Here is a 26,765-nt window from a genome sequence, read left to right on the forward strand (position 1 = left end):
AATAACTAATAGTCTCACTTTTATTAAGGAATATTTAAACTGACTTAGCTTGCTCTTTATTAGTTTTTGTTTTTAATTTTCAAAAACAATTTTTTCTAGAGATTTTAAACCCTCAAAGTTAGAAATTTGAGTTTTGTTATGAGTGTTTGCTGAAATTCTCCGTCGTATGTTTGAAAGTTTGTAGAGGTTTGACTTAACTATAAAGATAGGCTTAGTTGGCACTGTTCAGGCTGCTATATGGTAGCTTTGATTCCTTCTGTTACAGAAGGAGGAGGAGGCGGAGCCGACAGCTTAGCTCATCTGAAAAGAGCTAAAGAAAATGAAGAAACTGAAGCTATTTGAGGAGCAGTTGGATGCTCTGAAGGCTGAGGACCAGTTTACCCTCTCTCAGTTTACACAGGCCGATAAGTCGAGCAAGTCATGTAATCTCCTTGACAATGCCCTTGACATTAAGGTTAGACTCCATTGCTCCTCAGTCATATTTAACCACAGTGGTGACCGTCATTCTGGAACATCTTATAGTAAACATGTTATTTCTTATTAATTCATAGTTTGTTAAATAGTCATTTGATGAATTATGTCATTATGTGCATAAATGGAAATTTAAGGATGTTTTACATATGAATATTTGTTATAATAAGACCCAAGTATGTTTGTTCGAAGACATGGTTAGATGTTGAAAAAAAATTATATCGCCCAAGATTCACAGTAGGACATTCGGATTAACAGCTGAGGACGCTGCCACTCGCACCAATCAACTCCCTTGTAGCATTTAAGAATACTTGTGCACATAGTTATTACACATGACAATCTCTCACAGCTCCCGAGACCACCATAGTTGTAGTCTTATTAAATATCGACTGATATTTGCCTCCTTAGCCTGGTTTTGGTGTAACTTGGCAGTATCTGTGCATTACAGCAAATTCATTAAAAATAAGTTTATATTTATACACAAAATTGACTAAATTTTAGCATTGTTGTTGAGCATGCATAAATACACAGCTATATCAGGGTAGTAAATTGGTGGCCTCTGGGTAGGAGCAGTGTCTTAGTTGCCAAGTATTTATTGTTAATCAAAGGAAAGGATAAAATGTGTGCCCGATGAATAGATTACGTTTTTTGAGAATATTCAGTGACATACAGAATGGCTGCAAAACTTGCTGTTCAAATCTTTACTATAGTACAAACCGTATCCATCCTTCTGTCTAAAGCATGGCTAAGGGGTAAAGCCTGGTTCCTGTGTACGCCCCAAGCACCTGCAACATCGCTGCCAGGCTATCAGCGGTGAAATGTGAACCTGCACGCTGTTCAACTTTCGCTAAGAGTCGCAGGCAAAACCTTCATAAAATGCACTGCAAAGGTTAAGGTCAGCATTTTTGAAATGGTATGGCTAAGAAACATTTTTATGCAATTGTTTGCGATGCATCTTTATGTGAGCAGAAGCTGCTGAGCCTAGCACTGCAAGTGTCTGGCTGCACGAGATTACTGCCAGGGTCTCGCTCTCAATATGGGAACCAGGCCTTAGGGTAAAAAGCATCACAACTGAAATTGAACTCGAATATTTGACTCTGTAGGCAGGCACACTACTAATTGCACTGCTCTATCATCTTGCAACAAGTTAGAATAAATGTGTGCATATTTATTACACCTGATGATCTTTCACAGCATACTCGACTGCCAGTGAAGAAGTATGTATGTTTTGAGATAATAAAGAAAGTTTTTACGATAATTGACATGAAAAATGAAAAATAAAATTAGGCAGTCCCATAGTTATGATCACCACTGTATGCCCGTCTGCAAGCCTTCTATCAAAGCATGTGCTCAGTTCGACTTTGTAGAAAGGTGGCGACACGGCAGTAGCCAATCAGAGTTCAGTTTCGCTAATTCTTATATCACTAGTGCTTTATTAGGCAACTGTGAAACAACTACTATAAATTTATCAGCGCTCAAACCAAACAAGTTTCCTCATTTTGATTAATATAATTAGGAATAATATAATTAATTAATATAATATATATTAATACTATTTTGGCTAACTATTGAGTTTTATTACTTTTATAACATGAATAATTGTTCAATCTGTTCTTTCATCACAATTATACTTAAGAAAAAGCCTATCAGGATTTTCTGTGTTCTTGTTAATAGTTGACAAGTTTTTGGGATGCAGTGACAACCCTTTCAGTGAACTTTCAACTACGTTTGATGAAAATGTGACGATTTTGTTGGGGATTTCAAGTGGTATGTCGATTATTGCCTGGCGACTGTGATTGACATTGGCTGTCAGGTGGTTGTCAATAGCTGGCAAGTGATAGTTGAAGGCTTTTTAGACCGTTGTTGATGTCTGCTAAATGATTCGCCAATGATGTATTGGATTGGCGATGGCTGTCAGATGTGTCAAGTGAAAGTGGTGGCTGCATGTTCCTCACATGATTCTATGACAGACAGGGAATGTTGCAGGTAGAGAACTTTTCAATAAGCGCACGTGGAAAAGATTTGTTTGTGAATACGTCTCTCACCATAGCCAACCAAAGGAGGTATGGTCTCGTTGGGCCCAATGGGCATGGGAAGACAACTCTATTCAACCACATGGCCCAGCGTAAACTGAATACTCCACCTAACATCGATATCTTGCTCGGTGAACAAGGTGAGTTTTTGTTTACTGTTTTCCTTCAGAACAGCAAATCGGAAAAATAAACTGGGCTTCATCACAAGCTCATAATTTTGTCACTTTTTATAAAGTTTCAATGTGTTTGGATTTAAAAAGATTGTTGCACAAACTACGGCTCTGTGATCTTGGTTGGTCTGAGTCCAATGGCAAGGAAATCACTGGAGACATCCCAGTTGCAGAGAGCAATTTAAGTCTGTATGTCTTTCTGTATGTCCAGCTATGGCTATTAAAATCTTTTACTATATACATTATACCCCCTTTTTCCGATTTCACACGCTGAATATTGTCTTAATTGAAACACTTTCATCTCTATGAAACACGATGCGTTTTCGTGAACTTCTATTTCCGCTTCTTGTAAGGTTCAATTACTAAATCAGCAAAGGTATTATCTCGATTAGGAATAGCCTATACATTCTCTCTCCGTTCGGTCAGACAAAGACAGTACGATATCTCATTTTTACATTTTACCAGCATCGAGAGGTACCAGTATTGGCATATTCAAAGTTTTGATGGATAGATTCTGCTGGAACACTAACATTGTTTATACAAACACTTATATGCACGAATTATTATTATTAATTCAACATATTCAGGATTTTTTTTCAGTTTGTATTAATTGTATCATTACCAAATCATTTTTATTGTAATCCCAGCAAAACAGACTTAATTTAGCTATTACTTACTAATTATTTCACATTTACATTTAAACACTTTTATAGTTGTTTTATTTTGTTTCTTAATTTATTTGATGGTTGCGCGTCACAACAATTTTGTCTCACACAGTACCTATACTGTTCGTAGAGGTAAAGGCAGACGATACACCCGCTATACTCGCTGTCCTAAATGCTGACAAGAAGTGTCTGGAGTAGCTAGAGCTAGAGAAGAAGTTGTCTGCTGACTTGGAAAATAGGAAGGCTGACACGGGCACCCGTCATAAGGAGGTGAGAATATTCCTACTGCTCCTGAGATTGGTAAAATGAATGATATAGGCACTTTTGGAAGCATATCAATATCTATGTGTGTAATCATATTGGCTTGGAATATGTATAGATACATCCTTGCTTACTAATAGATCTGATTGCATTGATTGACATCTCTTGTTTTCATAGAAGATAACTAAACTACTGTGACCAAGTATCATCGTTAACTTGATTGGCTTTATCGCGTTTTGTTGCTTATCTGAGCTCATCAGGGAATCTCCTACCTCCCGACAGTGTGTATTTTATCTCCTGTTCAATGTGGAGTTGTCTACTCTTTAAAACTTGGGCTTGTTTCATTATGGTTAAAGATAAACTTACACTAAATTCTAGTAGTTCTTATCAGAGAATATCAGTATCTTCTATCATTTGTGATTGTTTATGATGTTTGAGGTGATCCGACTCCCAGGATATTTCAAGATTAAAATCTTCATAAATTGATCACAATTAAAACACTCAGATTGAAGCAAGTGTGATAATGGCATCTATAGTTGCTAAGAGACAGAATAGAGCCAACTTTAACACAATAGCTGATATTAATAAAGAGAAAGACGGTCAACTGAGCGACTAGTGATGTCATTTCAGCATGTATTTTTCTCCTTGACATTTTAACCACGATCTTTACTTGAGTTTAACCTTGAAACATCGTGGTAGTCAAATTTCTTCAAATGTCAAAAAAAATCGCAGTTAATAGAACAACACTGATAATTTTTGATGAAAACTAGTACCACAATTTATATCTATATATATATATATATATATATATATATATATATATGTAAAGATATATTTAAGTTTTTTTTAAATGTACAATTATATTTATATATAAAGATATATTTGTATTTAAATATTTGTTTGTATATAAATATATATAAACATATTTGTGTATAAATATATATGTATTTATATATTTAACTTTATATTTAAATATATAATTATATTTATAAGTATATATTTATAAATATATATGTAAATAAATGTTCTATCTTTCGGTTTTATCTCGAGTCCATTAAAAATTGAGGTTGACAAACTATTTCTCCTTGTGTGTACTATAAGGTGGTATATGATTGTGTTAAAATGTTGTGAATTAAAGTAGAGACCGCAACTACATCTGATTGTATTTGTTAGGTATCTGAGGAAATGAAAGCTATCAGAGTACATTCAGTGGAACCTAAGGCTAGACGTATCTTAGCCGGTCTCGGTTTCACCAAGGAGATGCAGGAGAGACCGACCAAACACTTCGGGAGGATGAGAGTTTTTCTTGCAAGGTCTGTTCTCTAGGACTATAGAAGTCAGAATATTGGTCTATTGTGGTGCATGCATAGGAGGGTTATCACCTCGTTATTATATCGTAAGATGACTATTTATTTGTTCTTTATACTTTTATAATTACTAATACCTTGGCAATACGGGAGGCTGTGAGAAATTGTAAGGTGTAATAACTAATTGCACAATTATTCCATAGTGTGGAAAGCAATCAATTGGCACAGGTGGAGGAGTGACAATCTATGAACTTAAAAGGTGTGAGTTCGAATCCTCTTTAAAGCGATCTTTTTTACTTGTTTTCTGCTAAGAGAATGGATATTAGGTGGAAGATTGTTAAATTAATTAAATAAATGTAGATATATATATTATATGTTAATCAATTGGCAATCATTTCATTTCAATTAAAAATGCTTTTCAAATTATGCCATACAACAATAAAGCTGAAGCAGCTGATCAAAGAATAACAATCATTACAGCATTTTAGCGTAATTTCTGAACTTCTTTGATCAGTGATTGCGGAACTGCCACCATGATAAAATGCAGAACTCACTAAAGTATCCCCTCTTTGATGATGGTTTGGAAAAACACACATAATTATGTAATACACAGTCATTAAGCAACTAAGACTGATTTGTTTGTAGAAGAAAACAAAATACTTGCCATAGATTGCATCACCAACAATTGTTACATGCAAGATTCAAAATAAAACGCTTTGAAATCCGCATTAAAATGTTGTATAGAATAAAATTTACACATTTTTCAGAGCCTTGTTCCTTCAGCCGACCTTCTTGCTGCTCGATGAACCAACCAATCACCTCCATCTGAATGCTGTCATATGGCTAGACAATTACCTTCAGAATTGGAAAAAGACCTTTCTGATTGTCTCCTACGACCAGTCTTTCCTCGACAATGTCTGCACTGACATTATTCACCTTGACATGCAAAAGCTCTCTTTCTACAAGGGCAACTATGGTGAGTACCTGCATTATATTAGGAACCTAGGTTATATTTAGGTTTCTCAGGGGTAATTTTAGTTGAACAGTTGTTATGGTTGGTGGAATTTACTTAATTAATGCCGCGTGATTCGGGGAGTGCGTTTCATTGATGCCGCGTGATTGGTGTAGTTCTCTTCATCGATGTATGTGTATGGATGTATTGCGATCGCTTCACGATATATGTGGTTGTTTAGCATCATTATTAGTATATATTTGGTTGTGTAGCATTATTATTAGGATATATTTGGTTGTGTAGCATTATTATTAGGATATATGTGGTCGTTTAGCATTATTATTAGAATATATTTGGTTGTTTGGCAGTATTATTAGGATATATGCGATTGTTTAGGATTATTATTAGGATGTATGTGGTTGTTTACCATTAATATTAGGATATATGTGGTTGTTTAGCATTATTATTATTATGTATTTGGTTGTGTAACACTATTATGTGGATATATTCGGTTGTTCAGCATTATTATTAGGATATATGTGGTTGTTTAGCATCATTAGGATATATGTGGTTGTTTAGCATTATTATTAGAATATATTTGGTTGTTTAGCATTATTATTAGAGTATATTTGGTTGTTTAGCATTATTATTAGGATATATTTGGTTGTGTAGCATTATTATTAGGATATATGTGGTTGTTTAGCACTATTATTTGGATATATTCGGTTGTTCAATATTATTATTAGGATATATGTGGTTGTTTAGCATCATTAGGATATACAGTCAAACATGGATAACTCGTCCACGGATAGCTCGAAAAAATGGTTAATTCGAACATTTCCTTTGGTCCGTTCCCACGTAATGATAAATTGCTATAGATAACTCGAACTCAACACTGTTAATTCGAACTGTTTTTTTGCCCAACAGCTACCGAAACGGTTGTTTTCGCTTTAGAAAATCACTTTATTCAAAGCCATAGAGGTAAACTTCATCTTTTCGTAATTCATAAGCGTCGTTATTACCACCATCGGCAAAATATTTCTGTCAACGACTTTTCTAAAAGTTTGTTGAAATTTGATTTATACAGCGATACGATGAATAGCACGGGCTAGCTGGGTCACGCGCGCAAGAATTTTCACCACGCACATACAAAACAAAAATCGCATGTTGTTTTGTATGTGCGTGGCGAAAATCCTTGAGTGCGTGACTCGGCTAGCCCGTGATGAATAGTTTTCCGACGTTAATTCCGTGTTGAATCAACGTCGGAATGTTGAATGTTTAAAACGTCTTAAAAAATGTTGTAATTAAACGTATACGTTGTCTGAGCTACAAAAAAACTATTCATCGTTTGACCTAAACACAGAATACGTGTGTACATTCAATAAGTATCTATTAAAAAAGCGTGAGTGATATAGAATGTACCGTAAAACCTCGTAAAACTTCTAATTGAATTGCCTCGGAGTGTTGCTCTTAACGAATCCCAGGTAAAGTAAAGTAATCTGCATAAACTTCAAGAAAAAACGGCAAAATTGATCGTGGGTAAAACCCCAAAAGAAAAAAATGTCTTTTCTTTTGAGCATTTCAAAAACGATCAAGTTTTGCCAATGTCAATCTGAAAAACGTCCTGGCAATAACATCACCTCAAACAACAAACCACTCTCAAGTGATAGAAAAATCTCTATACTTTTTCATGAAAGCGTTTTAAACTTTACATTAGAAGCATTTAATTTGAAACAAGCCATTTGTGCTTTTGATTTATATTATAGTTTGTATATGTACATGTATTTACTAATAAATAAGTAAATATATGGACTTGTGACAGTGCTCTGATAACTTGAATGCTCTGATAATTCGAACACTTTTGCTCGGTCCCTTGAAGTTCGAGTTATCCATGTTTGACTGTATGTGGTTGTTCAGCATTATTATTAGGAGATATTTGGTTGTTTAGCATTCATATTACGATATATTTGGTTGTTTAGCATTCTCATTACGATATATTTGGTTGTTTAGCATTATTATTAGGATATATTTGGTTGTTTAGCATTATTATTAGGATATATTTGGTTGTTTAGCATTATCATTAGGATATATTTGGTTGTGTAGCATTATCATTAGGATACATTTGGTTGTTTAGCATTCTCATTACGATATATTTGGTTGTTTAGCATTATTATTAGGATATATTTGGTTGTTTAGCATTATTATTAGGATATATTTGGTTGTTTAGCATTATTATTAGGATATATTTGGTTGTGTAGCATTATTATTAGGATACATTTGGTTGTTTAGCATTCTCATTACGATATATTTGGTTGTTTAGCATTATTATTAGGATATATTTGGTTGTTTAGCATTATTATTAGGATATATGTGGTTGTTTAGCATTATTATTAGGATATATTTGGTTGTTTAGCATTATTATTAGGATATATTTGGTTGTGTAGCATTATTATTAGGATACATTTGGTTGTTTAGCATTATTATTAGGATATATTTGGTTGTTTAGCATTATTATTAGGATATATTTGGTGGTTTAGCATTATTATTAGAATATATGTGGTTGTTTAGCATTATTATTAGGATATATTTGGTTGTTTAGCATTATTATTAGGATATATTTGGTTGTGTAGCATTATTATTAGGATACATTTGGTTGTTTAGCATTCTTATTACGATATGTTTGGTTGTTTAGCATTATTATTAGTATATATTTGGTTGCGTAGCATTATTATTAGGATATATTTGGTTGTGTAGCATTATTATTAGGATATATGCGATGGTTTAGCATTATTATTATGATGTATTTGGTTGTTTAGCATTATTATTAGGATATATTTGGCTGTGTAGCATAATTATTTGGATATGTTTGGTTGTTTAGCTTTATTATTAGGATATATTTGGTTGTTTAGCATTAGTATTAGGATACATTTGGTTGTTTAGCATTCTCATTACGATATATTTGGTTGTTTAGCATTATTATTAGGATATATTTGGTTGTTTAGCATTATTATTAGGATATATTTGGTTGTTTAGCATTATCATTAGGATATATTTGGTTGTGTTGCATTATCATTAGGATACATTTGGTTGTTTAGCATTCTCATTACGATATATTTGGTTGTTTAGCATTATTATTAGGATATATTTGGTTGTTTAGCATTATTATTAGGATATATTTGGTTGTTTAGCATTATTATTAGGATATATTTGGTTGTGTAGCATTATTATTAGGATACATATGGTTGTTTAGCATTCTCATTACGATATATTTGGTTGTTTAGCATTATTATTAGGATATATTTGGTTGTTTAGCATTATTATTAGGATATATGTGGTTGTTTAGCATTATTATTAGGATATATTTGGTTGTTTAGCATTATTATTAGGATATATTTGGTTGTGTAGCATTATTATTAGGATACATTTGGTTGTTTAGCATTCTCATTACGATATATTTGGTTGTTTAGCATTATTATTAGGATATATTTGGTGGTTTAGCATTATTATTAGGATATATGTGGTTGTTTAGCATTATTATTAGGATATATTTGGTTGTTTAGCATTATTAATAGGATATATTTGGTTGCGTAGCATTATTATTAGGATACATTTGGTTGTTTAGCATTCTTATTACGATATGTTTGGTTGTTTAGCATTATTATTAGTATATATTTGGTTGTGTAGCATTATTATTAGGATATATTTGGTTGTGTTGCATTATTATTAGGATATATGCGATGGTTTAGCATTATTATTATGATGTATTTGGTTGTTTAGCATTATTATTAGGATATATTTGGCTGTGTAGCATAATTATTTGGATATGTTTGGTTGTTTAGCTTTATTATTAGGATATATTTGGTTGTTTAGCATTAGTATTAGGATACATTTGGTTGTTTAGCATTATTATTAGGATTTACGTGGTTGTTTCGCTTTATTATTAGGATTTATTTGGTTGTGTAGCATTATTATTAGGATATATTTGGTTGTGTAGCATTATTATTAGGATATATGCGATTGTTTAGCATTATTATTATGATGTATTTGGTTGTTTAGCATTATTATTAGGATATATTTGGTTGTTTAGCATTATTATTTGGATATATTTGGTTGTTTAGCATTATTATTAGGATATATGTGGTTGTTTTGCTTTGTTATTAGGATGTATTTAGTTGTTTAGCATTATTATTAGGATACATTTGGTTGTTTAGCATTATTATTAGGATATATTTGGTTGTTTAGCATTATTATTAGGATATATTTGGTGGTTTAGCATTATTATTAGAATATATGTGGTTGTTTAGCATTATTATTAGGATATATTTGGTTGTTTAGCATTATTATTAGGATATATTTGGTTGTGTAGCATTATTATTAGGATACATTTGGTTGTTTAGCATTCTCATTACGATATATTTGGTTGTTTAGCATTATTATTAGGATATATTTGGTTGTTTAGCATTATTATTAGGATATATTTGGTTGTTTAGCATTATTATTAGGATATATTTGGTTGTGTAGCATTATTATTAGGATACATTTGGTTGTTTAGCATTCTCATTACGATATATTTGGTTGTTTAGCATTATTATTAGGATATATTTGGTTGTTTAGCATTATTATTAGGATATATGTGGTTGTTTAGCATTATTATTAGGATATATTTGGTTGTTTAGCATTATTATTAGGATATATTTGGTTGTGTAGCATTATTATTAGGATACATTTGGTTGTTTAGCATTATTATTAGGATATATTTGGTTGTTTAGCATTATTATTAGGATATATTTGGTGGTTTAGCATTATTATTAGAATATATGTGGTTGTTTAGCATTATTATTAGGATATATTTGGTTGTTTAGCATTATTATTAGGATATATTTGGTTGTGTAGCATTATTATTAGGATACATTTGGTTGTTTAGCATTCTTATTACGATATGTTTGGTTGTTTAGCATTATTATTAGTATATATTTGGTTGCGTAGCATTATTATTAGGATATATTTGGTTGTGTAGCATTATTATTAGGATATATGCGATGGTTTAGCATTATTATTATGATGTATTTGGTTGTTTAGCATTATTATTAGGATATATTTGGCTGTGTAGCATAATTATTTGGATATGTTTGGTTGTTTAGCTTTATTATTAGGATATATTTGGTTGTTTAGCATTAGTATTAGGATACATTTGGTTGTTTAGCATTCTCATTACGATATATTTGGTTGTTTAGCATTATTATTAGGATATATTTGGTTGTTTAGCATTATTATTAGGATATATTTGGTTGTTTAGCATTATCATTAGGATATATTTGGTTGTGTTGCATTATCATTAGGATACATTTGGTTGTTTAGCATTCTCATTACGATATATTTGGTTGTTTAGCATTATTATTAGGATATATTTGGTTGTTTAGCATTATTATTAGGATATATTTGGTTGTTTAGCATTATTATTAGGATATATTTGGTTGTGTAGCATTATTATTAGGATACATATGGTTGTTTAGCATTCTCATTACGATATATTTGGTTGTTTAGCATTATTATTAGGATATATTTGGTTGTTTAGCATTATTATTAGGATATATGTGGTTGTTTAGCATTATTATTAGGATATATTTGGTTGTTTAGCATTATTATTAGGATATATTTGGTTGTGTAGCATTATTATTAGGATACATTTGGTTGTTTAGCATTCTCATTACGATATATTTGGTTGTTTAGCATTATTATTAGGATATATTTGGTGGTTTAGCATTATTATTAGGATATATGTGGTTGTTTAGCATTATTATTAGGATATATTTGGTTGTTTAGCGTTATTAATAGGATATATTTGGTTGCGTAGCATTATTATTAGGATACATTTGGTTGTTTAGCATTCTTATTACGATATGTTTGGTTGTTTAGCATTATTATTAGTATATATTTGGTTGTGTAGCATTATTATTAGGATATATTTGGTTGTGTTGCATTATTATTAGGATATATGCGATGGTTTAGCATTATTATTATGATGTATTTGGTTGTTTAGCATTATTATTAGGATATATTTGGCTGTGTAGCATAATTATTTGGATATGTTTGGTTGTTTAGCTTTATTATTAGGATATATTTGGTTGTTTAGCATTAGTATTAGGATACATTTGGTTGTTTAGCATTATTATTAGGATTTACGTGGTTGTTTCGCTTTATTATTAGGATTTATTTGGTTGTGTAGCATTATTATTAGGATATATTTGGTTGTGTAGCATTATTATTAGGATATATGCGATTGTTTAGCATTATTATTATGATGTATTTGGTTGTTTAGCATTATTATTAGGATATATTTGGTTGTTTAGCATTATTATTTGGATATATTTGGTTGTTTAGCATTATTATTAGGATATATGTGGTTGTTTTGCTTTGTTATTAGGATGTATTTAGTTGTTTAGCATTATTATTATGATATATTTGGTTGTTTAGCATTGTTATTAGGATATATTTGGTTGTTTAGCATTGTTATTAGGATATATTTGTTTGTTTAGCATTAGTATTAGGATACATTTGGTTGTTTAGCATTATTATTAGGATATATTTGGTTGTTTAGCATTATTATTAGGATATATTTGGTTGTTTGACATTATTATTATTAGGATATATGTGGTTGTTTAGCATTATTATTAGAATGTATGTGGTTGTTTAGCATTACTATTAGGATATATTTGGTTGTTTAGCATTATTATTAGGATATATTTGGTTGTTTAGCATTAGTATTAGGATACATTTGGTTGTTTAGCATTCTTATTACGATATGTTTGGTTGTTTAGCATTCTTATTACGATATGTTTGGTTGTTTAGCTTTATTATTAGGATATATGTGGTTGTTTCGCTTTGTTATTAGGATGTATTTAGTTGTTTAGCATTATTATTAGGATATATTTGGTTGTTTAGCATTGTTATTAGGATATATTTGGTTGTTTAGCATTATTATTAGGATATATGTGGTTGTTTAGCGTTACTATTAGGAGATGTTTGGTTGTTTAGCATTATTATTATGATGCATTTGGTTGTTTAGCAATGTTATTAGGATATATTTGGTTGTTTAGCATTATTATTAGGATATATTTGGTTGTTTAACATTATTATTATTAGGATATATGTGGTTGTTTAGCATTATTATTAGGATGTATGTGATTGTTTAGCATTACTATTAGGATATATTTGGTTGTTTAGCATTATTATTAGGATATATTTGGTTGTTTAGCATTATTATTATTAGGATATATTTGGTTGTTTAGCATTATTATTATGATGTATTTGGTTGTTTAGCATTATTATTAGGATATATTTGGCTGTGTAGCATAATTATTTGGATATGTTTGGTTGTTTAGCTTTATTATTAGGATATATTTGGTTGTTTAGCATTAGTATTAGGATACATTTGGTTGTTTAGCATTATTATTAGGATTTACGTGGTTGTTTCGCTTTATTATTAGGATTTATTTAGTTGTTTAGCATTATTATTAGGATATATTCGGTTGCTCTGCATTATTATTAGGATATATGTGGTTGTGTAGCATTATTATTAGGATATATTTGGTTGCGTAGCATTATTATTAGGATATGTGTGGTTGTGTAGCGTCATTCAAGAAGATGTTCAAACAGAAGAGGAAGGAGCAGATAAAGGATTATGAAAAGCAGGAGAAAAGACTGAGAGAACTGAAGGCGAGTGGGAAATCTTCAAAGGATGCTTTAAGTTGTCTTTCCTCTGTTTGCCAGAGGATTTTATCTTCGTTAGGAAGAGGGTTGAAAGTGCTGCCACTGATGAAACAGATCTTAGGGAATTCGGTTCCATTCCACAGTAGACCTGTTGAGATGCTGTCTTTAGACTGTTAAATTTGCTATAACTGGAACTACTTTTATAGACTTGCTGTCACTGGCAGCGGAGTCGGGCTGCTGATCTGTCCTGGCGATTCTATAAGGCTACATTCAGGTTGCTATGTTTATCATACAGGATTGACAGTTTCAACAACTCTTTATTTTGGAATTGGGTAGCACATCCATAAATTTGGAGTTGTCCTCCAACTGCCATATTTTAATGATGTGTGACAGGCATTTTAATTACTCTATCTGTGGCTTATGCATGAATCCAAAGTTGCAGCATACACCCTACGCCTTTTTCATAAGGCATATGTTGTACTGTTGTACTTTAAAAACAATAAAATATTTTTAAGATATCATCACACATGCGCATATACAGGGACCCTAACTGGCTCGACTTTTACGTATCTTTGTGATTTTCAATCAAGGCTGAAACTTCCGGAGTGTTCTTAAAGCTGTGAGGGATACGCAAGATGTAAACACAAGATACCCAGATCAGTGTCTCTCAAACAACAGTTTGGGGTTCAATTGGTTTCACCTAAGATTGTCTCTCCAACTGAAGCCTGGTTCCCATATACGTCGCTAAGCACCGTGGACAGCACCGCAGGCTATAAGCGGTGAATTGGGAACCTACGCGCCGAGGATCGACGGTAGTTGCCGGCGGCATTGAAATAGTTTAGCGCTGTTCAAATTTCGCCAAAGGCCGCAGGCAAAACCTTCCCGAAATGCATGTACGGGTGAAGGTCACCGTTATAGAAATGGCATGGCGAGTGAACATTTTTTTGATTACACAGTTATGTTTAGCGATGCAGCTTATATGTGAACAGATGCCGTCGAGCCTAACTTTGCAAACGTTTTGTTGCGCAAGTTACCGCCGGAGTATTGCAACCGATATGCGGATATGGGAACCAGGCTTTAGGTGACAATAGAGTTTTACAAAATAACTATGCGGAAAGAATGCTTATGCGGAAAGATGCTTTCCACTGTAACAGATAAACAGAAACCACTAGCATAAAAAGAAACTGCTTACGAAACATTTTAAATACTGATTTTGTAAATTAAATCTGTTCAAACCATTTTGCTATAGTATTGTTTCAGAGGCAGCCTGATGGTTTAAAACTCCTGGCCTCCAAACACAGGTTAGGGTTCAACTCCTAAAAAGGCCACTGACAGTGACAGGAATGTCATCAAACATTAAATTACTCTCTATCATAGGCATGTCTCCAGTCATTGAGGTTCCCTTGACACTAGACTCAGACATGTACAGCCAAGATCTCAGAGACATTGTTTGTACAATAATACTTTTATAAACACTCATAGCCTCTGCTAGCAGTAGGCTAAGCAGACGTCATATCTGATCTTTGAGGGGTTGCTTTCCCAAACATGCATACTTTCTTACATGACATGAAGCAATGGAATCATTTAAACAAATACATTGTATAAAATTCAACTGATCGAGATTGTGGAAATTGTGTCATACATATAATAGAAACGTTTTTAATATGTAGTAAAAATATATACTTTTTGTTTTGTTGTTCTTCGGTATAAACTAGAATGCAGCTGTCATGATCAGTTTATCACTTTATCCTCATGGCTTTCATCTTTATGTTGCTAGTGAGATTATATTTGTCAATATTTATAAGTAGCCAACTGGAAGAAGCTTTGTCGTCTTCATCACTCAAAAGTCAATCTTAGTCGCAAATAGCTTGCGTTGAATATTAATAAAATTGGACTGAGGTTGTCATGCTTGCCTATTTCAGCCAATCACACATGCGTCAGTTTTATCACGTCAGATGACCTCAAAGATTTTAAAAGGAAGTAATTACAGGATTTAATGTTGATGGGTTCAACGGATATAGAACGAATGAACGGCTCTGTTATTGACTAGATCATGTCTTGCAATCAACCAGTAGCTCGCTGTCGATGAATTGGACAGCAGCAAGCTAAAATCGCACCCCTATAGTCTCACTTTTATTAGGGAATGTTTAAACTAACTTAACTTGCTCTTTATTGCTTTTTGTCTTTGATTTTTAATTTTCAAAAACTATTTTTTCTAGAGATTTTAAACCTTCAAAGTTAGAAATTTGAGTTTTGTTATAAGTGTTTGCTGAAATTCTCCGTCGTATGTTTGAAAGTTCGTAGAGGTTTGACTTAACTATAAAGATGGGCTTACTTGACACTTTTCAGGCTGCTATATGGTAGCTTTGATTCCTTCTGTTACAGAAGAAGGAGGAGGAGGCGGAGCCAACAGCTTAGCTCATCTGAAAAGAGCTAAAGAAAATGAAGAAACGGAAGCTATTTGAGGAGCAGTTGGATGCTCTGAAGGCTGAGGGCCGGTTTACCCTCTCACAGGCCGATAAGTCGAGCAAGTCATGTAATCTCCTTGACAATGCCCTTGACATTAAGGTTAGACTCCACTGCTCCTCAGTCACATTTAACCACAGTGGTGATCGTCATTCTCGAACCTCTTATAGTAAACATGTTATTTGTTAATAATTCATAGTTTGTTAAATATTTATTTGATGAATTATGTGATTATGTGCATAAATGGAAATTTAAGGATGTTCTACTCATGAATCTTTGCTATAATAAGACCCGTGTCCGAAGGCATGGTTGGATGTTTAAAAAAATTCCATTGCACAAGATTCACATTGGGATATTCGGATTAACAGCCGAGCACGCTGCCACTCACCCCAATCAACCCCCTCTCAGCATTTAAGAATACTTGTGCACATAGTTATTACACATGAAAATCTCTCACAGCTCACGAGACCACCAGAGTTGTAGTCTCTTATTAAATATCTACTGATAGTTGCCTCCTTAGCCTGGTTTTGGTGTAACTTGGCAGTATCTGTGCATTACTACCAATTCATTAAAAAATAAGTTTATATTTATCCACAAAATTGGCCAAATGTTAGCATGGTTGTTGAGCATGCATAAATATGCAGCTTTATGAGAGTAAATTAGTGGCTTTTGGGTAAGAGTAGTGTCTTGATATTTAGTTGCCAAGCCTTTATTGGTAATTACAGGAAAAGATAAAATGTGTGCCCAATAAATATATTACATTTTTTGAGAATATTCAGTGGCATACAGAGTGGCTGCAAAACTTGCTTTTCACATCTTTACTGCAGTGCAAACCGTGTGTATCCATCTGTCTAAAGCATGGCTAAGAGGTAAAGCACGGTTCCCGTGTACGCTACAAACGCCGGTGACATCACTGCCAGGCTATCAGCTGTGAAATGTGAACTTACACACTGTTCAACTTTCGCTAAGAGTCACAGGCAAAACCTTCACGAAATGCACTGCAAAGGTTAAGGTCAGCATTTTTGAAATGGTATGGCTAAGAAACATTTTTATGCAATTATTTGCGATGCATCTTTATGTGAACAGAAGCCGCTGACCCTAGCACTGCAAGTGTCTGGCTGCACGAGATTACTGCAGGGTCTCGCTCTCGATATGGGAACCAGGCCTAAGGGTAAAAAGCATCACAACTGAAATTGAACTCGAATATTTGACTGTAGGCAGGCACACTACTAATTGCACTGCTCTATCATATTGCAACAAGTTAGAATAAATGTGTGCATATTTATTACACCTGATGATCTTTCACGGCATACTCGACTGCCAGTGGAGAAGTATGTATGTTTTGAGATAATAAAGAAAGTTTTTACGATAATTGACATGAAAAATGAAAAATAAAATTAGGCAGTCCCATAGTTATGATCACCACTGTATGCCCGTCTGCAAGCCTTCTATCAAAGTATGTGCTCAGTTCGAGTTTGTAGAAAGGTGGCGACACGGCAGTAGCCAATCAGAGTTCAGTTTCGCTAATTCTTATATCACTAGTGCTTTATTAGGCAACTGTGAAACAACTACTAAAAATTTATCAGCGCTCAAACCAAACAAGTTTCCTCATTTTGATTAATATAATTAGGAATAATATAATTAATTAATATAATATATATTAATATATATTAATACTATTTTGGCTAACTATTGAGTTTTATTACTTTTATAACATGAATAATTGTTCAATCTGTTCTTTCATCACAATTATACTTAAGAAAAAGCCTATCAGGATTTTCTGTGTTCTTGTTAATAGTTGACAAGTTTTTGGGATGCAGTGACAACCCTTTCAGTGAACTTTCAACTACGTTTGATGACAATGTGACGATTTTGTTGGGGATTTCAAGTGGTTGTCGATTATTGCCTGGCGACTGTGATTGACATTGGCTGTCAGGTGGTTGTCAATAGCTGGCAAGTGATAGTTGAAGGCTTTTTAGACCGTTGTTGATGTCTGCTAAATGATTCGCCAATGATGTATTGGATTGGCGATGGCTGTCAGATGTGTCAAGTGAAAGTGGTGGCTGCATGTTCCTCACATGATTCCTCACTATGACTGACAGGGAATGTTGCAGGTAGAGAACTTTTCAATAAGCGCACGTGGAAAAGACTTGTTTGTGAATACGTCTCTCACCATAGCCAACCAAAGGAGGTATGGTCTCGTTGGGCCCAATGGGCATGGGAAGACAACTCTATTCAACCACATGGCCCAGCGTAAACTGAATACTCCACCTAACATCGATATCTTGCTCGGTGAACAAGGTGAGTTTTTGTTAACTGTTTTCCTTCAGAACAGCAAATCGGAAAAATAAACTGGGCTTCATCACAAGCTCATAATTTTGTCACTTTTTATAAAGTTTCAATGTGTTTGGATTTAAAAAGATTGTTGCACAAACTACGGCTCTGTGATCTTGGTTGGTCTGAGTCCAATGGCAAGGAAATCACTGGAGACATCCCAGTTGCAGAGAGCAATTTAAGTCTGTATGTCTTTCTGTATGTCCAGCTATGGCTATTAAAATCTTTTACTATATACATTATACCCCCTTTTTCCGATTTCACACGCTGAATATCGTCTTAATTGAAACACTTTCATCTCTATGAAACACGATGCGTTTTCGTGAACTTCTATTTCCGCTTCTTGTAAGGTTCAATTACTAAATCAGCAAAGGTATTATCTCGAGTAGGAATAGCCTATACATTCTCTCTCCGTTTGGTCAGACAAAGACAGTCCGATATCTCATTTTTACATTTTACCAGCATCGAGAAGTACCAGTATTGGCATATTCAAAGTTTTGATGGATAGATTCTGCTGGAACACTAACATTGTTTATACACACACTTATATGCACGAATTATTATTATTAATTCAACATATTCAGGATTTTTTTTTCAGTTTGTATTAATTGTATCATTACCAAATCATTTTTATTGTAATCCCAGCAAAACAGACTTAATTAAGCTATTACTTACTAATTATTTCACATTTACATTTTAACACTTCTCCAGTTGTTTTATTTTGTTTCTTAATTTATTTGATGGTTGCGTGTCACAGCAATTTTGTCTCACACTGTACCTATACTGTTCATAGAGGTAAAGGCAGACGATACACCCGCTATACTCGCTGTCCTAAATGCTGACAAGAAGTGTCTGGAGTAGCTAGAGCTAGAGAAGAAGTTGTCTGCTGACTTGGAAAATAGGAAGGCTGACACGGGCACTCGTCATAAGGAGGTGAGAATATCCCTCAACTGTTCCTGAGGCTGGGAGAATGAATGATATAGGCACTTTTGGAGGCATTTTAATATCTATGTGTGAAATTATAGGCATAAAATATGTATAGCTACATCTATGCTTACTAATAGACCTGACTGCATAGATTGATAGCTCTTGTTTTCACAGAAGATAACTAAACTACCGTGACCGAGTATCATCGTTAACTTGATTGGCTTTATCGCGTTTTGTTGCTTATCTGAGCTCATCAGGGAATCTCCTACCTCCTGACAGTGTGTATTTGATCTCCTGTTCAATGTGGAGTTGTTTACTCTTTAAAACTTGGGCTTGTTTCATTATGGTTAAAGATAAACTTACACTAAATTATAGTAGTTCTTATCAGAGAATATCAGTATCTTCTATCATTTGTGATTGTTTATGATGTTTGAGGTGATCCGACTCCCAGAATATTTCAAGATTAAAATCTTCATAAATTGATCACAATTAAAACACTCAGATTGAAGCAAGTGTGATAATGGCATCTATAGTTGCTAAGAGACAGAATAGAGCCAACTTTAACACAATAGCTGATATTAATAAAGAGAAAGACGGTCAACTGAGCGACTAGTGATGTCATTTCAGCATGTATTTTTCTCCTTGACATTTTAACCACGATCTTTACTTGAGTTTAACCTTGAAGCATTGTGGTAGTCAAATTTCTTCAAATGTCAAAAAAAATCGCAGTTAATAGAACAACACTGATAATTTTTGATGAAAACTAGTACCACAATTTATATCTATATATATATATATATATGTAAAGATATATTTAAGTTTTTTTTAAATGTACAATTATATTTATATATAAAGATATATTTGTATTTAAATATTTGTTTGTATATAAATATATATAAACATATTTGTGTATAAATATATATGTATTTATATATTTAACTTTATATTTAAATATATAATTATATTTATAAGTATATATTTATAAATATATATGTAAATAAATGTTCTATCTTCCGGTTTTATCTCGAGTCCATTAAAAATTGAGGTTGACAAACTATTTCTCCTTGTGTGTACTATAAGGTGGTATATGATTGTGTTAGAATGTTGTGAATTAAAGTAGAGACCGCAACTACATCTGATTGTATTTGTTAGGTATCTGAGGAAATGAAAGCTATCAGAGTACATTCAGCGGAACCTAAGGCTAGGCGTATCTTAGCCGGTCTCGGTTTCACCAAGGAGATGCAGGAGAGACCGACCAAACACTTCGGGAGGATGAGAGTTTTTCTTGCAAGGTCTGTCCTCTAGGACTATAGAAGTCAGAATATTGGTCTATTGTGGTGCATGCATAGGAGGGTTATCACCTCGTTATTATATCGTAAGATGACTATTTATTTGTTCATTTATACTTTTATAATTACTAATACCTTGGCAATACAGGAGGCTGTGAGAAATTGAAAGGTGTAATAACTAATTGCACAATTATTCCATAGTGTGGAAAGCAATCAATTGGCACAGGTGGAGGAGTGACAATCTATGAACTTAAAAGGTGTGAGTTCGAATCCTCTTTAAAGCGATCTTTTTTACTTGTTTTCTGCTAAGAGAACGGATATCAGGTGGAAGATTGTTCAAGCAGCTGATCATACAATGACAAACATGACAGCAATTCAGCGTAATTTCCGAACTTCTTTGATTGCTTCTTGCGGAACTGCCACCATGATAAAATGTAGAACTCACAAAGATACCCAATATTTGATGATGGTTTTGAAAAGCACACATAATTATGTAATACACAGTCATTAAGCTACTAAAACTGATTTGTTTTTATAAGAGACAAAATACTTGCCATAGATTGCATCACCAACAAGTGTTACATGCAAGATTCAAAATAAAACACTTTGAAATCCGCATTAAAATGTTGTATAGAATAAAATTTACACATTTTTCAGAGCCTTGTTCCTTCAGCCGACCTTCTTGCTGCTCGATGAACCGACCAATCACCTCCATCTGAATGCTGTCATATGGCTAGACAATTACCTTCAGAATTGGAAAAAGACCTTTCTGATTGTCTCCTACGACCAGTTTTTCCTCGACAATGTCTGCACTGACATTATTCACCTTGACATTCAAAAGCTCTTTTTCTACAAGGGCAACTATGGTGAGTACGTGCATTATATTAGGAACCTAGGTTATATTTAGGTTTCTCAGGGGTAATTTTAGTTGAACAGTTGTTATGGTTGGTGGAATTTACTTAATTAATGCCGCGTGATTCGGGGAGTGCGTTTCATTGATGCCGCGTGATTGGTGTAGTTCTCTTCATCGATGTATGTGTATGGATGTATTGCGATCGCTTCACGATATATGTGGTTGTTTAGCATCATTATTAGTATATGTTTGGTCGTGTAGCATTATTATTAGGATATATTTGGTTGTGTAGCATTATTATTAGGATACATTTGGTTGTTTAGCATTCTCATTACGATATATTTGGTTGTTTAGCATTATTATTAGGATATATTTGGTTGTTTAGCATTATTATTAGGATATATTTGGTTGTTTAGCATTATTATTAGGATATATTTGGTTGTTTAGCATTATTATTAGGATATATGTGGTTGTTTAGCATTATTATTAGGATATATTTGGTTGTTTAGCATTATTATTAGGATATATTTGGTTGTGTAGCATTATTATTAGGATACATTTGGTTGTTTAGCATTCTCATTACGATATATTTGGTTGTTTAGCATTATTATTAGGATATATTTGGTTGTTTAGCATTATTATTAGGATATATGTGGTTGTTTAGCATTATTATTAGGATATATTTGGTTGTTTAGCATTATTATTAGGATATATTTGGTTGTGTAGCATTATTATTAGGATACATTTGGTTGTTTAGCATTCTTATTACGATATGTTTGGTTGTTTAGCATTATTATTAGTATATATTTGGTTGTGTAGCATTATTATTAGGATATATTTGGTTGTGTAGCATTATTATTAGGATATATGCGATTGTTTAGCATTATTATTATGATGTATTTGGTTGTTTAGCATTATTATTAGGATATATTTGGTTGTTTAGCATTATTATTTGGATATATTTGGTTGTTTAGCATTATTATTAGGATATATGTGGTTGTTTCGCTTTGTTATTAGGATGTATTTAGTTGTTTAGCATTATTATTAGGATATATTTGGTTGTTTAGCATTGTTATTAGGATATATTCGGTTGTTTAGCATTGTTATTAGGATATATTTGGTTGTTTAACATTAGTATTAGGATACATTTGGTTGTTTAGCATTATTATTAGGATATATTTGGTTGTTTAGCATTAGTATTAGGATACATTTGGTTGTTTAGCATTCTTATTACGATATGTTTGGTTGTTTAGCATTCTTATTACGATATGTTTGGTTGTTTAGCATTATTATTAGGATATATTTGGTTGTTTAGCATTATTATTAGGATATATTTGGTTGTGTAGCATTATTATTAGGATACATTTGGTTGTTTAGCATTCTTATTACGATATGTTTGGTTGTTTAGCATTATTATTAGTATATATTTGGTTGTGTAGCATTATTATTAGGATATATTTGGTTGTGTAGCATTATTATTAGGATATATGCGATTGTTTAGCATTATTATTATGATGTATTTGGTTGTTTAGCATTATTATTAGGATATATTTGGTTGTTTAGCATTATTATTTGGATATATTTGGTTGTTTAGCATTATTATTAGGATATATGTGGTTGTTTCGCTTTGTTATTAGGATGTATTTAGTTGTTTAGCATTATTATTAGGATATATTTGGTTGTTTAGCATTGTTATTAGGATATATTCGGTTGTTTAGCATTGTTATTAGGATATATTTGGTTGTTTAACATTAGTATTAGGATACATTTGGTTGTTTAGCATTATTATTAGGATGTAATGTGGTTGTTTAGCATTACTATTAGGATATATTTGGTTGTTTAGCATTATTATTAGGATATATTTGGTTGTTTAGCATTAGTATTAGGATACATTTGGTTGTTTAGCATTCTTATTACGATATGTTTGGTTGTTTAGCATTCTTATTACGATATGTTTGGTTGTTTAGCATTATTATTAGGATATATGTGGTTGTTCCGCTTTGTTATTAGGATGTATTTAGTTGTTTAGCATTATTATTAGGATATATTTGGTTGTTTAGCATTGTTATTAGGATATATTTGGTTGTTTAGCATTATTATTAGGATATATGTGGTTGTTTAGCATTACTATTAGGAGATGTTTGGTTGTTTAGCATTATTATTATGATGCATTTGGTTGTTTAGCATTGTTATTAGGATATATTTGGTTGTTTAGCATTATTATTTGGATATATTTGGTTGTTTAGCATTAGTATTAGGATACATTTGGTTGTTTAGCATTATTATTAGGATATATTTGGTTGTTTAGCATTATTATTAGGATATATTTGGTTGTTTAACATTATTATTATTATTAGAATATATGTGGTTGTTTAGCATTATTATTAGGATGTATGTGGTTGTTTAGCATTACTATTAGGATATATTTGGTTGTTTAGCATTATTATTAGGATATATTTGGTTGTTTAGCATTATTATTAGGATATATTTGGCTGTGTAGCATAATTATTTGGATGTTTAGTTGTTTAGCTTTATTATTAGGATATATTTGGTTGTTTAGCATTAGTATTAGGATACATTTGGTTGTTTAGCATTATTATTAGGATTTACGTGGTTGTTTCGCTTTATTATTAGGATGTATTTAGTTGTTTAGCATTATTATTAGGATATATTCGGTTGCTCTGCATTATTATTAGGATATATGTGGTTGTGTAGCATTATTATTAGGATATATTTGGTTGCGTAGCATTATTATTAGGATATGTGTGGTTGTGTAGCGTCATTCAAGAAGATGTTCAAACAGAAGAGGAAGGAGCAGATAAAGGATTATGAAAAGCAGGAGAAAAGACTGAGAGAATTGAAGGCGAGTGGGAAATCTTCAAAGGATGCTGTAAGTTGTCTTTCCTCTGTTTGCCAGAGGATTTTATCTTCGTTAGGAAGAGGGTTGAAAGTGCTGCCACTGATGAAACAGATCTTAGGGAATTCGGTTCCATTCCACAGTAGACCTCGTGAGATGCTCTCTTTAGACTGTTAAATTTGCTATAACTGGAACTACTTTTATAGACTTGCTGTCACTGGCAGCGGAGTCGGGCTGCTGATCTGTCCTGGCGATTCTATAAGGCTACATTCACGTTGCTATGCTTATCATACAGGATTGACAGTTTCAACTACTCTTTATTGCGGAATGGGGTAGCACATCCATAAATTTGGAGTTGTCCTCCAACTGCCATATTTTAATGATGTGCGACATGCATTTTAATTACTCTATCAGTGGCTTATGCATGAATCCAAAGTTGCAGCATACACTCTACGCCTTTTTCATAAGGCATACATTGTACTGTTGTACTTTAAAAACAATAAAATATTTTTAAGATATCATCACACATGCGCATATACAGGGACCCTAACTGGCTCGACTTTTACATATCTTTGTGATTTTCAATCAAGGCTGAAACTTCCGGAGTGTTCTTAAAGTTGTGAGGGATACGCAAGATGTAAACACAAGATACCCAGATCAGTGTTTCTCAAACAACAGTTTGGGGTTCAATTGGTTTCACCTAAGATTGTCTCTCCAACTATAGCCTAGTTCCCATATACGTCGCTAAGCACCGTGGACAGCACCGCAGGCTATTAGCGGTGAATTGGGAACCTACGCGCCGAGTATCGACGGTAGTTGCCGGCGGCATTGAAATAGCTTAGCGCTGTTCAAATTTCGCCAAAGGCCGCAGGCAAAACCTTCCCGAAATGCACCGTACGGGTGAAGGTCAACGTTATAGAAATGGCATGGCGAGTGAACATTTATTTGATTACACAGTTATGTTTAGCGATGCAGCTTATATGTGAACAGATGCCGTCGAGCCTAACTTTGCAAACGTTTTGTTGCGCAAGTTACAGCCGGAGTATTACAACCGATATGCGGATATGGGAACCAGGCTTTAGGTGACAATAGAGTTTTACAAAATAACTAAGCTTATGTGGAAAGATGCTTTCCACTGTAACAGATAAACAGAAACCACTAGCATAAAAAGAAACTGCTTACGAAACATTTTAAATACTGATTTTGTAAATTAAATCTGTTCAAACCATTTTTGCTATAGTATTGTTTCAGAGGCAGCCTGATGGTCTAAAACTCCTGGCCTCCAAACACAGGTTAGGGTTCAACTCCTAAAAAGGCCACTGACAGTGACAGGAATGTCATCAAACATTAAATTACTCTCTACCATGGGCATGTCTCCAGTCATTGAGGTTCCCTTGACACTAGACTCAGACATGTACAGCCAAGATCTCAGATACATTGTTTGTACAATAATACTTTTATAAACACTCATAGCCTCTGCTAGCAGTAGGCTAAGCAGACGTCATATCTGATCTTTGAGGGGTTGCTTTCCCAAACATGCATACTTTCTTACATGACATGAAGCAATGGAATCATTTAAACAAATACATTGTATAAAATTCAACTGATCGAGATCGTGGAAATTGTGTCATACATATAATAGAAACGTTTTTAATATGTAGTAAAAATATATACTTTTTGTTTTGTTGTTCTTCGGTATAAACTAGAATGCAGCTGTCATGATCAGTTTATCACTTTATCCTCATGGCTTTCATCTTTATGTTGCTAGTGAGATTATATTTGTCAATATTTATAAGTAGCCAACTGGGGGAAGCTTTGTTGCATTCATCACTCAAAAGTCAATCTTAGTCGCAAATAGCTTGCGTTGAAAATTAAATTATTATAAATTTATCAGCGCTCAAACCAAACAAGTTTCTTTATATCGATTAATATAATTAATAATAATATAATTAATATATATTAATTATATTTTGGCTAACTATTGGGTTTTATTACTTTTATAACATGAATAATTGTTCACTCTGTTCTTTCAACACAATTATAATTAAGAAAAGGCAAATCAGAATTTTTTGTGTTTTGTTGAAAGTTGACAAGTTCCTGAGATGCAGTGACAACAGTGATGCAGTGAAGATGTGACGATTTTGTTAAGGATTTCAAGTTGTTGTCGATTATTGCCTGGCGACAGTGATTGACATTAACTGCCAAGTGGTGGTCAATAGCTGGCGAGTGATCGTAAAAGCCTTTTAGACCTTTGTTAATGTCTGCTAAATGATTCGCCAATGATATATTGGATTGGCGATGGCTTTCAGATGTGTCAAGTGAAAGTGGTGGCTGCGTGTTCCTCATGTAATTCTATGACAAACATGTAATGTTGCAGGTAGAGAACTTTTCAATAAGATCACGTGGAAAAGACTTGTTTGTGAATGCATCTCTCACCATAGCCAACCAAAGGAGGTATGGTCTCGTTTAG

The 26,765-nt window shown here is 33.0% G+C and overlaps 1 pseudogene; it reads left to right on the top strand.

The window, feature by feature from the left end:
• Window positions 1-319: 319 nt before the first annotated feature.
• Window positions 320-26,765, top strand: LOC137398152 (ATP-binding cassette sub-family F member 1-like; annotated as a pseudogene).

The sequence above is a fragment of the Watersipora subatra genome, chromosome 6 (assembly GCF_963576615.1).
Source record: "Watersipora subatra chromosome 6, tzWatSuba1.1, whole genome shotgun sequence".
Classification (NCBI taxonomy): Eukaryota; Metazoa; Bryozoa; class Gymnolaemata; order Cheilostomatida; family Watersiporidae; genus Watersipora; species Watersipora subatra.